Here is a 13,443-nt window from a genome sequence, read left to right as displayed (position 1 = left end):
GTGAGGATAGTGCTGGTAGTAGTAGTGAGGATAGTGCTGGTAGTAGTAGTGAGGATAATGCTGGTAGTAGTAGTGAGGATAGTGCTGGTAGTAGTAGTGAGGATAGTGCTGCTAGTAGTAGTGAGGATAGTGCTGGTAGTAGCAGTGAGGATAGTGCTGCTAGTAGCAGTGAGGATAGTGCTAGTAGTAGTAGTGAGGATAGTGCTGGTAGTAGTAGTGAGGATAGTGCTGCTAGTAGTAGTGAGGATAGTGCTGGTAGTAGCAGTGAGGATAGTGCTGGTAGTAGTAGTGAGGATAGTGCTGGTAGTAGTAGTGAGGATAGTGCTGCTAGTAGTAGTGAGGATAGTGCTGGTAGTAGCAGTGAGGATAGTGCTGCTAGTAGCAGTGAGGATAGTGCTAGTAGTAGTAGTGAGGATAGTGCTGGTAGTAGTAGTGAGGATAGTGCTGCTAGTAGTAGTGAGGATAGTGCTGGTAGTAGCAGTGAGGATAGTGCTGGTAGTAGTAGTGAGGATAGTGCTGGTTGTAGTAGTGAGGATAGTGCTGGTAGTAGTAGTGAGGATAGTGCTGGTAGTAACAGTGATAGTGAGGATAGTGCTGGTAGTAGCAGTGAGGATAGTGCTGGTATTAGTGAGGATAGTGCTGGTAGTAGTAGTGAGGATAGTGCTGTTAGTAGTGAGGATAGTGCTGGTTGTAGTAGTGAGGATAGTGCTGGTTGTAGTAGTGAGGATAGTGCTGGTAGTAGTGAGGATAGTGCTGGTAGTAGTGAGGATAGTGCTGGTAGTAGTGAGGATAGTGCTGGTAGTAGTAGTGAGGATAGTGCTGGTAGTAGCAGTGAGGATAGTGCTGCTAGTAGTAGTGAGGATAGTGCTGCTAGTAGTAGTGAGGATAGTGCTGGTTGTAGTAGTGAGGATAGTGCTGGTAGTAGTGAGGATAGTGCTGGTAGTAGTAGTGAGGATAGTGCTGGTAGTAGCAGTGAGGATAGTGCTGCTAGTAGTAGTGAGGATAGTGCTGGTAGTAGTAGTGAGGATAGTGCTGGTAGTAGCAGTGAGGATAGTGCTGGTAGTAGTAGTGAGGATAGTGCTGGTTGTAGTAGTGAGGATAGTGCTGGTAGTAGCAGCGAGGATAGTGCTGGTAGTAGCAGTGAGGATAGTGCTGCTAGTAGCAGTGAGGATAGTGCTGGTAGTAGTAGTGAGGATAGTGCTGGTAGTAGTAGTGAGGATAGTGCTGGTAGTAGCAGTGAGGATAGTGCTGGTAGTAGTAGTGAGGATATTGCTGGTTGTAGCAGTGAGGATAGTGCTGCTAGTAGTAGTGAGGATAGTGCTGCTAGTAGTAGTGAGGATAGTGCTGGTAGTAGTAGTGAGGATAGTGCTGCTAGTAGCAGTGAGGATAGTGCTGGTTGTAGTAGTGAGGATAGTGCTGGTTGTAGTAGGGAGGATAGTGCTGGTAGTAGTAGTGAGGATAGTGCTGGTGGTAGTAGTGAGGATAGTGCTGGTAGTAGCAGTGAGGATAGTGCTGGTAGTAGTAGTGAGGATAGTGCTGGTAGTAGTAGTGAGGATAGTGCTGCTAGTAGCAGTGAGGATAGTGCTGGTTGTAGTAGTGAGGATAGTGCTGGTAGTAACAGTTATAGTGAGGATAGTGCTGGTAGTAGCAGTGAGGATAGTGCTGCTAGTAGCAGTGAGGATAGTGCTGGTAGTAGCAGTGAGGATAGTGCTGCTAGTAGTAGTGAGGATAGTGCTGCTAGTAGCAGTGAGGATAGTGCTGGTAGTAGTAGTGAGGATAGTGCTGGTAGTAGTAGTGAGGATAGTGCTGGATGTAGTAGTGAGGATAGTGCTGGTAGTAGTAGTGAGGATAGTGCTGGTAGTAGCAGTGAGGATAGTGCTGGTAGTAGCAGTGAGGATAGTGCTGGTAGTAGCAGTGAGGATAGTGCTGGTAGTAGCAGTGAGGATAGTGCTGGTAGTAGCAGTGAGGATAGTGCTGGTAGTAGCAGTGAGGATAGTGCTGGTAGTAGCAGTGAGGATAGTGCTGCTAGTAGCAGTGAGGATAGTGCTGCTAGTAGCAGTGAGGATAGTGCTGCTAGTAGCAGTGAGGATAGTGCTGGTAGTAGCAGTGAGGATAGTGCTGGTAGTAGCAGTGAGGATAGTGCTGGTAGTAGTAGTGAGGATAGTGCTGGTAGTAGCAGTGAGGATAGTGCTGGTAGTAGCAGTGAGGATAGTGCTGGTAGTAGCAGTGACTAGTGCTGGTAGTAGCAGTGAGGATAGTGCTGGTAGTAGCAGTGAGGATAGTGCTGGTAGTAGCAGTGAGGATAGTGCTGGTAGTAGTAGTGAGGATAGTGCTGGTAGTAGTAGTGAGGATAGTGCTGGTAGTAGCAGTGAGGATAGTGCTGGTAGTAGCAGTGAGGATAGTGCTGGTAGTAGCAGTGAGGATAGTGCTGGTGGTTGCAGTGAGGATAGTGCTGGTAGTAGCAGTGAGGATAGTGCTGGTAGTAGCAGTGAGGATAGTGCTGGTAGTAGCAGTGAGGATAGTGCTGGTAGTAGTAGTGAGGATAGTGCTGGTAGTAGTAGTGAGGATAGTGCTGGTAGTAGTAGTGAGGATAGTGCTGGTAGTAGCAGTGAGGATAGTGCTGGTAGTAGCAGTGAGGATAGTGCTGGTAGTAGCAGTGAGGATAGTGCTGGTAGTAGTAGTGAGGATAGTAGCAGTAATTAGTTGGTGCCTTCAGGCCACTCCGGCTCCAGGATGTGATATTTCCTGGCTCTGCAAGTTGGGGATGTACTGAATGCTGAGCCCGGACCACCGGATGGGGGAGGGGAAGAAATGACCCTCATGGATAAGATTTCACTGAGAGTTTGTAGATCATTTCATGGGAAATTGCATTACTGCTAAATCAGCAACTGACCTAAAGTATCGAATCCTACCATGTGTCATACTGTTCATGTATCCAATCCTAACCTGTATGCAGTGGTGTATCGCTAATATATGCAGGTCAAGTGGCCGCTATGGAGCCCGTAAGTCAGGGGGGCCTGGATGCCAATAAAGATGAAAGCAATGATGTAACACTATACATTCACGACTAGGGGGGGCTCCCTGTATACAGGGATACATAATAATATTCTGTCTGCAGCCACCACTAGGGGGGAGCTCCCTGTATACAGAGATACATGATAAGATCCTGTCTGCAGCCACCACTAGGGGGAGCTCCCTGTATACACAGATACGTGATAAGATCCTGTCTGCAGTCACCACTAGGGGGGAGCTCCCTGTATACAGAGATACATGATAAGATCCTGTCTGCAGCCACCACTAGGGGGAGCTCCCTGTATACAGAGATACATGATAAGATCCTGTCTGCAGCCACCACTAGGGGGAGCTCCCTGTATACAGAGATACATAATAATATTCTGTTTGCAGTCACCACTAGAGGGAGCTCCCTGTATACAGAGATACATGATAAGATCCTGTCTGCAGTCACCACTAGGGGAAGCTCCCTGTATACAGAGATACATGATTAGATCCTGTCTGCAGCCACCACTAGGGGGAGCTCCCTGTATACAGAGATACATGATAAGATCCTGTCTGCAGCCACCACTAGGGGGAGCTCCCTGTATACAGAGATACATGATAAGATCCTGACTGCAGCCACCACTAGCGGAAGCTCCCTGTATACAGAGATACATGATAATATTCTGTCTGCAGCCACCGCTAGGAGGAGCTCCCTGTATACAGAGATACATGATAAGATCCTGTCTGCAGTCACCACTAGGGGGAGCTCCCTGTATACAGAGATACATGATAATATTCTGTCTGCAGCCACCACTAGGAGGAGCTCCCTGTATACAGAGATACATGATAAGATCCTGTCTGCAGTCACCACTAGGGGGAGCTCCCTGTATACAGAGATACATGATAAGATCCTGACTGCAGTCACCACTAGGGGGAGTTCCCTGTATACAGAGATACATGATAAGATCCTGACTGCAGCCACCACTAGCGGAAGCTCCCTGTATACAGAGATACATGATAATATTCTGTCTGCAGCCACCACTAGGGGGAGCTCCCTGTATACAGAGATACATGATAAGATCCTGTCTGCAGCCACCACTAGGAGGAGCTCCCTGTATACAGAGATACATGATAAGATCCTGTCTGCAGCCACCACTAGGAGGAGCTCCCTGTATACAGAGATACATGATAAGATCCTGTCTGCAGCCACCACTAGGGGGAGCTCCCTGTATACAGAGATACATGATAAGATCCTGTCTGCAGTCACCACTAGGGGGAGCTCCCTGTATACAGAGATACATGATAAGATCCTGTCTGCAGCCACCACTAGGGGGAGCTCCCTGTATACAGAGATACATGATAAGATGCTGTCTGCAGCCACCACTAGGGGGAGCTCCCTGTATACAGAGATACATGATAAGATCCTGTCTGCAGTCACCACTAGGGGGAGCTCCCTGTATACAGAGATACATGATAAGATCCTGTCTGCAGCCTCCACTAGGGGGAGCTCCCTGTATACAGAGATACATGATAAGATGCTGTCTGCAGCCACCACTAGGGGGAGCTCCCTGTATACAGAGATACATGATAAGATCCTGTCTGCAGCCACCACTAGGGGGAGCTCCCTGTATACAGAGATACATGATAAGATCCTGTCTGCAGCCACCACTAGGGGGAGCTCCCTGTATACAGAGATACATGATAAGATCCTGTCTGCAGTCACCACTAGGGGGAGCTCCCTGTATACAGAGATACATGATAAGATTCTGTCTGCAGCCACCACTAGGGGGAGCTCCCTGTATACAGAGATACATAAGATCCTGACTGCAGTCACCACTAGGGGGAGCTCCCTGTATACAGAGATACATGATAAGATCCTGTCTGCAGCCACCACTAGGGGGAGCTCCCTGTATACAGAGATACATAAGATCCTGTCTGCAGCCACCACTAGGGGGAGCTCCCTGTATACAGAGATACATAAGATCCTGTCTGCAGCCACCACTAGGGGGAGCTCCCTGTATACAGAGATACATGATAAGATCCTGTCTGCAGCCACCACTAGGGGGAGCTCCCTGTATACAGAGATACATGATAAGATCATGTCTGCAGTCACCACTAGGGGGAGCTCCCAGTATACAGAGATACATGATAAGATCCTGTCTGCAGTCACCACTAGGGGGAGCTCCCTGTATACAGAGATACATGATAAGATCCTGTCTGCAGCCTCCACTAGGGGGAGCTCCCTGTATACAGAGATACATGATAAGATGCTGTCTGCAGCCACCACTAGGGGGAGCTCCCTGTATACAGAGATACATAATAATATTCTGTTTGCAGTCACCACTAGAGGGAGCTCCCTGTATACAGAGATACATGATAAGATCCTGTCTGCAGTCACCACTAGGGGAAGCTCCCTGTATACAGAGATACATGATTAGATCCTGTCTGCAGCCACCACTAGGGGGAGCTCCCTGTATACAGAGATACATGATAAGATCCTGTCTGCAGCCACCACTAGGGGGAGCTCCCTGTATACACAGATACGTGATAAGATCCTGTCTGCAGTCACCACTAGGGGGGAGCTCCCTGTATACAGAGATACATGATAAGATCCTGTCTGCAGCCACCACTAGGGGGAGCTCCCTGTATACAGAGATACATGATAAGATCCTGTCTGCAGCCACCACTAGGGGGAGCTCCCTGTATACAGAGATACATAATAATATTCTGTTTGCAGTCACCACTAGAGGGAGCTCCCTGTATACAGAGATACATGATAAGATCCTGTCTGCAGTCACCACTAGGGGAAGCTCCCTGTATACAGAGATACATGATTAGATCCTGTCTGCAGCCACCACTAGGGGGAGCTCCCTGTATACAGAGATACATGATAAGATCCTGTCTGCAGCCACCACTAGGGGGAGCTCCCTGTATACAGAGATACATGATAAGATCCTGACTGCAGCCACCACTAGCGGAAGCTCCCTGTATACAGAGATACATGATAATATTCTGTCTGCAGCCACCACTAGGAGGAGCTCCCTGTATACAGAGATACATGATAAGATCCTGTCTGCAGTCACCACTAGGGGGAGCTCCCTGTATACAGATACATGATAAGATCCTGACTGCAGTCACCACTAGCGGAAGCTCCCTGTATACAGAGATACATGATAATATTCTGTCTGCAGCCACCACTAGGAGGAGCTCCCTGTATACAGAGATACATGATAAGATCCTGTCTGCAGTCACCACTAGGGGGAGCTCCCTGTATACAGAGATACATGATAAGATCCTGACTGCAGTCACCACTAGGGGGAGCTCCCTGTATACAGAGATACATGATAAGATCCTGACTGCAGCCACCACTAGCGGAAGCTCCCTGTATACAGAGATACATGATAATATTCTGTCTGCAGCCACCACTAGGGGGAGCTCCCTGTATACAGAGATACATGATAAGATCCTGTCTGCAGCCACCACTAGGAGGAGCTCCCTGTATACAGAGATACATGATAAGATCCTGTCTGCAGCCACCACTAGGAGGAGCTCCCTGTATACAGAGATACATGATAAGATCCTGTCTGCAGCCACCACTAGGGGGAGCTCCCTGTATACAGAGATACATGATAAGATCCTGTCTGCAGTCACCACTAGGGGGAGCTCCCTGTATACAGAGATACATGATAAGATCCTGTCTGCAGCCACCACTAGGGGGAGCTCCCTGTATACAGAGATACATGATAAGATGCTGTCTGCAGCCACCACTAGGGGGAGCTCCCTGTATACAGAGATACATGATAAGATCCTGTCTGCAGTCACCACTAGGGGGAGCTCCCTGTATACAGAGATACATGATAAGATCCTGTCTGCAGCCTCCACTAGGGGGAGCTCCCTGTATACAGAGATACATGATAAGATGCTGTCTGCAGCCACCACTAGGGGGAGCTCCCTGTATACAGAGATACATGATAAGATCCTGTCTGCAGCCACCACTAGGGGGAGCTCCCTGTATACAGAGATACATGATAAGATCCTGTCTGCAGCCACCACTAGGGGGAGCTCCCTGTATACAGAGATACATGATAAGATCCTGTCTGCAGTCACCACTAGGGGGAGCTCCCTGTATACAGAGATACATGATAAGATTCTGTCTGCAGCCACCACTAGGGGGAGCTCCCTGTATACAGAGATACATAAGATCCTGACTGCAGTCACCACTAGGGGGAGCTCCCTGTATACAGAGATACATGATAAGATCCTGTCTGCAGCCACCACTAGGGGGAGCTCCCTGTATACAGAGATACATAAGATCCTGTCTGCAGCCACCACTAGGGGGAGCTCCCTGTATACAGAGATACATAAGATCCTGTCTGCAGCCACCACTAGGGGGAGCTCCCTGTATACAGAGATACATGATAAGATCCTGTCTGCAGCCACCACTAGGGGGAGCTCCCTGTATACAGAGATACATGATAAGATCATGTCTGCAGTCACCACTAGGGGGAGCTCCCAGTATACAGAGATACATGATAAGATCCTGTCTGCAGTCACCACTAGGGGGAGCTCCCTGTATACAGAGATACATGATAAGATCCTGTCTGCAGCCTCCACTAGGGGGAGCTCCCTGTATACAGAGATACATGATAAGATGCTGTCTGCAGCCACCACTAGGGGGAGCTCCCTGTATACAGAGATACATAATAATATTCTGTTTGCAGTCACCACTAGAGGGAGCTCCCTGTATACAGAGATACATGATAAGATCCTGTCTGCAGTCACCACTAGGGGAAGCTCCCTGTATACAGAGATACATGATTAGATCCTGTCTGCAGCCACCACTAGGGGGAGCTCCCTGTATACAGAGATACATGATAAGATCCTGTCTGCAGCCACCACTAGGGGGAGCTCCCTGTATACACAGATACGTGATAAGATCCTGTCTGCAGTCACCACTAGGGGGGAGCTCCCTGTATACAGAGATACATGATAAGATCCTGTCTGCAGCCACCACTAGGGGGAGCTCCCTGTATACAGAGATACATGATAAGATCCTGTCTGCAGCCACCACTAGGGGGAGCTCCCTGTATACAGAGATACATAATAATATTCTGTTTGCAGTCACCACTAGAGGGAGCTCCCTGTATACAGAGATACATGATAAGATCCTGTCTGCAGTCACCACTAGGGGAAGCTCCCTGTATACAGAGATACATGATTAGATCCTGTCTGCAGCCACCACTAGGGGGAGCTCCCTGTATACAGAGATACATGATAAGATCCTGTCTGCAGCCACCACTAGGGGGAGCTCCCTGTATACAGAGATACATGATAAGATCCTGACTGCAGCCACCACTAGCGGAAGCTCCCTGTATACAGAGATACATGATAATATTCTGTCTGCAGCCACCACTAGGAGGAGCTCCCTGTATACAGAGATACATGATAAGATCCTGTCTGCAGTCACCACTAGGGGGAGCTCCCTGTATACAGATACATGATAAGATCCTGACTGCAGTCACCACTAGCGGAAGCTCCCTGTATACAGAGATACATGATAATATTCTGTCTGCAGCCACCACTAGGAGGAGCTCCCTGTATACAGAGATACATGATAAGATCCTGTCTGCAGTCACCACTAGGGGGAGCTCCCTGTATACAGAGATACATGATAAGATCCTGACTGCAGTCACCACTAGGGGGAGCTCCCTGTATACAGAGATACATGATAAGATCCTGACTGCAGCCACCACTAGCGGAAGCTCCCTGTATACAGAGATACATGATAATATTCTGTCTGCAGCCACCACTAGGGGGAGCTCCCTGTATACAGAGATACATGATAAGATCCTGTCTGCAGCCACCACTAGGAGGAGCTCCCTGTATACAGAGATACATGATAAGATCCTGTCTGCAGCCACCACTAGGAGGAGCTCCCTGTATACAGAGATACATGATAAGATCCTGTCTGCAGCCACCACTAGGGGGAGCTCCCTGTATACAGAGATACATGATAAGATCCTGTCTGCAGTCACCACTAGGGGGAGCTCCCTGTATACAGAGATACATGATAAGATCCTGTCTGCAGCCACCACTAGGGGGAGCTCCCTGTATACAGAGATACATGATAAGATGCTGTCTGCAGCCACCACTAGGGGGAGCTCCCTGTATACAGAGATACATGATAAGATCCTGTCTGCAGTCACCACTAGGGGGAGCTCCCTGTATACAGAGATACATGATAAGATCCTGTCTGCAGCCTCCACTAGGGGGAGCTCCCTGTATACAGAGATACATGATAAGATGCTGTCTGCAGCCACCACTAGGGGGAGCTCCCTGTATACAGAGATACATGATAAGATCCTGTCTGCAGCCACCACTAGGGGGAGCTCCCTGTATACAGAGATACATGATAAGATCCTGTCTGCAGCCACCACTAGGGGGAGCTCCCTGTATACAGAGATACATGATAAGATCCTGTCTGCAGTCACCACTAGGGGGAGCTCCCTGTATACAGAGATACATGATAAGATTCTGTCTGCAGCCACCACTAGGGGGAGCTCCCTGTATACAGAGATACATAAGATCCTGACTGCAGTCACCACTAGGGGGAGCTCCCTGTATACAGAGATACATGATAAGATCCTGTCTGCAGCCACCACTAGGGGGAGCTCCCTGTATACAGAGATACATAAGATCCTGTCTGCAGCCACCACTAGGGGGAGCTCCCTGTATACAGAGATACATAAGATCCTGTCTGCAGCCACCACTAGGGGGAGCTCCCTGTATACAGAGATACATGATAAGATCCTGTCTGCAGCCACCACTAGGGGGAGCTCCCTGTATACAGAGATACATGATAAGATCATGTCTGCAGTCACCACTAGGGGGAGCTCCCAGTATACAGAGATACATGATAGGATCCTGTGAAAATGTGGTTTAGATTCTCACCATTTCCAGGATCTCTGCTTGCTGATATTAATGGAACTAAAATCTAGTAAACAGTTGCGGACAATTATGTGCTCTAGGCATAATCACCTGGAAGTGTTCTTATCCCGTCCCCTGGTATTTTCTGCAGTGTCAGAGCGTCATCTCACAATGTTATTGAATTGTGCTCATTCCTGTGCTTGGCCCCTTGAGCCCCTCATGAACCATGGGGGTCTGTTTTGCAGATAAGGGGAAGGCGCTGGGGTTCTGCTGAAGAATGTGAAATTACACAAAACTAAGTTCAACAGAATAAAGAGGAGTCGCACTGACATCTAAGACCCCCAAGGGGCAGAGAGTCACCTTAGGACCCCTCTAAAACACCTCCAGCCATCCAGCGCCCCATATCTCTGCACAGCAAGCAGAGACTTGTCTACAATCCAGAGACTTCCTCCAATCAGAGCAGCCGATTCTGCGCCCTCCTCTATCTGCGAAGCTGGATCCTGATCATAAATTACAAGGATCAGTCATGAGGAAAACCATCTGTACATAACTGCAAGCACATGAGCCGAGCACGGGACGTGGTACTGTGCGCAGGAGATACAGGGGATTACACCTCGTATCCAGGACAGGAGACGTGGTACTGTGCAGAGGAGATACAGGGGATTACACCCCGTATCCAGGACAGGAGACGTGGTACTGTGCGGAGGAGATACAGGGGATTACACCCCGTATCCAGGACAGGAGACGAGGTACTGTGCGGAGGAGATACAGGGGATTACACCCCGTATCCAGGACAGGAGACGTGGTACTGTGCGGAGGAGATACAGGGGATTACACCCCGTATCCAGGACAGGAGACGTGGTACTGTGCGGAGGAGATACAGGGGATTACACCCCGTATCCAGGACAGGAGACTAGGTACTGTGCGGAGGAGATACAGGGGATTACACCCTGTACCCAGGACAGGGGACGTGGTACTGTGCGGAGGAGATACAGGGGATTACACCCCGTATCCAGGACAGGGGACGTGGTACTGTGCGGAGGAGATACAGGGGATTACACCCCGTATCTCGGACAGGGGACGTGGTACTGTGTGGAGGAGATACAGGGGATTACACCCCGTATCCAGGACAGGGGACGTGGTACTGTGCGAAGGAGATACAGGGGATTACACCCCGTATACAGGACAGGGGACATGGTAATGTGCGGAGAAGATACAGGGGATTACACCCTGTATACAGGACAGGAGATATGGTACTGTGCGGAGGAGATACAGGGGATTACACCCCGTGTCCAGGACAGGAGACGAGGTACTGTGCGTAGGAGATACAGGGGATTACACCTCGTATTCAGGACAGGGGACGTGGTACTGTGCGGAGGAGATACAGGGGATTACACCCAGTACCCAGGACAGGGGACGTGGTACTGTGCGGAGGAGATACAGGGGATTACACCCCGTATCCAGGACAGGGGAAGTGGTACTGTGCGGAGGAGATACAGGGGATTACACCCAGTATCCAGGACAGGGGACGTGGTACTGTGCGGAGGAGATACAGGGGATTACACCCCGTATCCAGGACAGGAGACGTGGTACTGTGCGGAGGAGATACAGGGGATTACACCCCGTATCCAGGACAGGGGACGTGGTACTGTGCAGAGGAGATACAGGGGATTACACCCCGTATCCAGGACAGGGGACGTGGTACTGTGCGGAGGAGATACAGGGGATTACACCCCGTATCCAGGACAGGAGACGTGGTACTGTGCGAAGGAGATACAGGGGATTACACCCCGTATACAGGACAGGGGACATGGTAATGTGCGGAGAAGATACAGGGGATTACACCCCTTATACAGGACAGGAGATGTGGTACTGTGCGGAGGAGATACAGGGGATTACACCCCGTGTCCAGGACAGGAGATGAGGTACTGTGCGTAGGAGATACAGGGGATTACACCTCGTATCCAGGACAGGAGACGAGGTACTGTGCGTAGGAGATACAGGGGATTACACCTCATATTCAGGACAGGGGACGTGATACTGTGCGGAGGAGATACAGGGGATTACACCCAGTACCCAGAACAGGGGACGTGGTACTGTGCAGAGGAGATACAGGGGATTACACCCCGGATCCAAGACAGGGGACGTGGTACTGTGCGGAGGAGATACAGGGGATTACACCCAGTATCCAGGACAGGGGACGTGGTACTGTGCAGAGGAGATACAGGGGATTACACCCCGTATCCAGGACAGGAGACGTGGTACTGTGCGGAGGAGATACAGGGGATTACACCCCGTATCCAGGACAGGGGACGTGGTACTGTGCGGAAGAGATACAGGGGATTACACCCCGTATACAGGACAGGGGACGTGGAACTAGGTGGAGGAGATACAGCGGATTACACCCCGTATCCAGGACAGGAGATGTGGTACTGTGCGGAGGAGATACAGGGGATTACACCCCGTATGGAGGACAGGAGACGTGGTGCTGTGCGGAGGAGAGACGGGATTACACCCTGTATCCAGGACAGGAGACGTGGTACTGTGCGGAGGAGAGACAGGAGATTACACCCTGTATCCAGTACAGGAGATGTGGTACTGTGCGGAGAAGATACAGGGAATTACACCCCGTATACAGGACCGGGGATGTGGTACCGTGCGGAGGAGATACAGGGGATTACATCCCATGTCCAGGATGGGACGTGGTACTGTGCGGAGATACAGGGGATTACACCCCGTGTACGGGACAGGGGACGTGGTACTGTGCGATGGAGATACAGGGGATTACACCCCGTATACAGGACAGGGGATGTGGTACCGTGTGGAGGAGATATAGGGGATTACATCCCATGTCCAGGACGGGACGTGGTACTGTGCGGAGATACAGGGGATTACACCCCGTATACAGGACAGGAGACGTGGTACTGTGCTGAGGAGATACAGTGGATTACACCCCGTATACAGGACAGGAGATGCGGTACTGTGCGGAGGAGATACAGGGGATTACACCCAGTATCCAGGACAGGGGACGTGGTACTGTGCGGAGGAGATACAGGGGATTACACCCCGTATACAGGACAGGGGACGTGGTACTGTGCGCAGGAGATACAGGGGATTACACCCTGTATGCAGGACAGGAGACTTGGTACTGTGCGGAGGAGATACAGGGCATTACACCCCGTATCCAGTACAGGGGATGATGTACTGTGCAGTGTATACATACAGGACAGGAGGAGTGGTGCTGTGCAGTGTATATATACAGGAGGAGCGGTACTGTGCAGTGTATATATACAGGACAGGAGGAGGGTACTGTGCAGTGTATATATACAGGAGGAGTGGTACTGTGCAGTGTATATATACAGGGCAGGAGGAGAGGTACTGTGCAGTGTATATATACAGGGCAGGAGGAGAGGTACTGTGCAGTGTATATATACAGGGCAGGAGGAGTGGTACTGTGCAGGGTATATATACAGGACAGGAGGAGGGGTACTGTGCAGTGTATATATACAGGAGGAGTGG

At 50.0% G+C, this 13,443-nt stretch overlaps 2 protein-coding genes across 3 annotated transcripts in view; one reads left to right on the top strand and one right to left on the bottom strand.

The window, feature by feature from the left end:
• IRAG2 (inositol 1,4,5-triphosphate receptor associated 2) overlaps positions 1-13,443 on the top strand; it is a 101,272-nt gene that overhangs the window by 8,529 nt on the left and 79,300 nt on the right. The gene's annotated exons all lie outside the window — the stretch shown is intronic.
• BCAT1 (branched chain amino acid transaminase 1) overlaps positions 1-13,443 on the bottom strand; it is a 57,878-nt gene that overhangs the window by 40,111 nt on the left and 4,324 nt on the right. The window contains exon 1 of one of the 2 annotated variants that reach the window (XM_077267199.1): positions 10,036-10,086. The exons of the other annotated variant lie outside the window; for it this stretch is intronic. The gene's annotated coding sequence lies outside the window, so the exon portion shown is untranslated. Of the gene's footprint in view, positions 1-10,035; positions 10,087-13,443 lie in introns of those variants that run through there. 2 annotated transcript variants of the gene reach the window in all.

The sequence above is a fragment of the Ranitomeya variabilis genome, chromosome 5, assembly GCF_051348905.1.
Source record: "Ranitomeya variabilis isolate aRanVar5 chromosome 5, aRanVar5.hap1, whole genome shotgun sequence".
In the NCBI taxonomy this organism is placed as follows: Eukaryota; Metazoa; Chordata; class Amphibia; order Anura; family Dendrobatidae; genus Ranitomeya; species Ranitomeya variabilis.
Note: the sequence above shows the minus strand (reverse complement) of the source record. Positions and strands in the feature narration are given on the sequence as shown.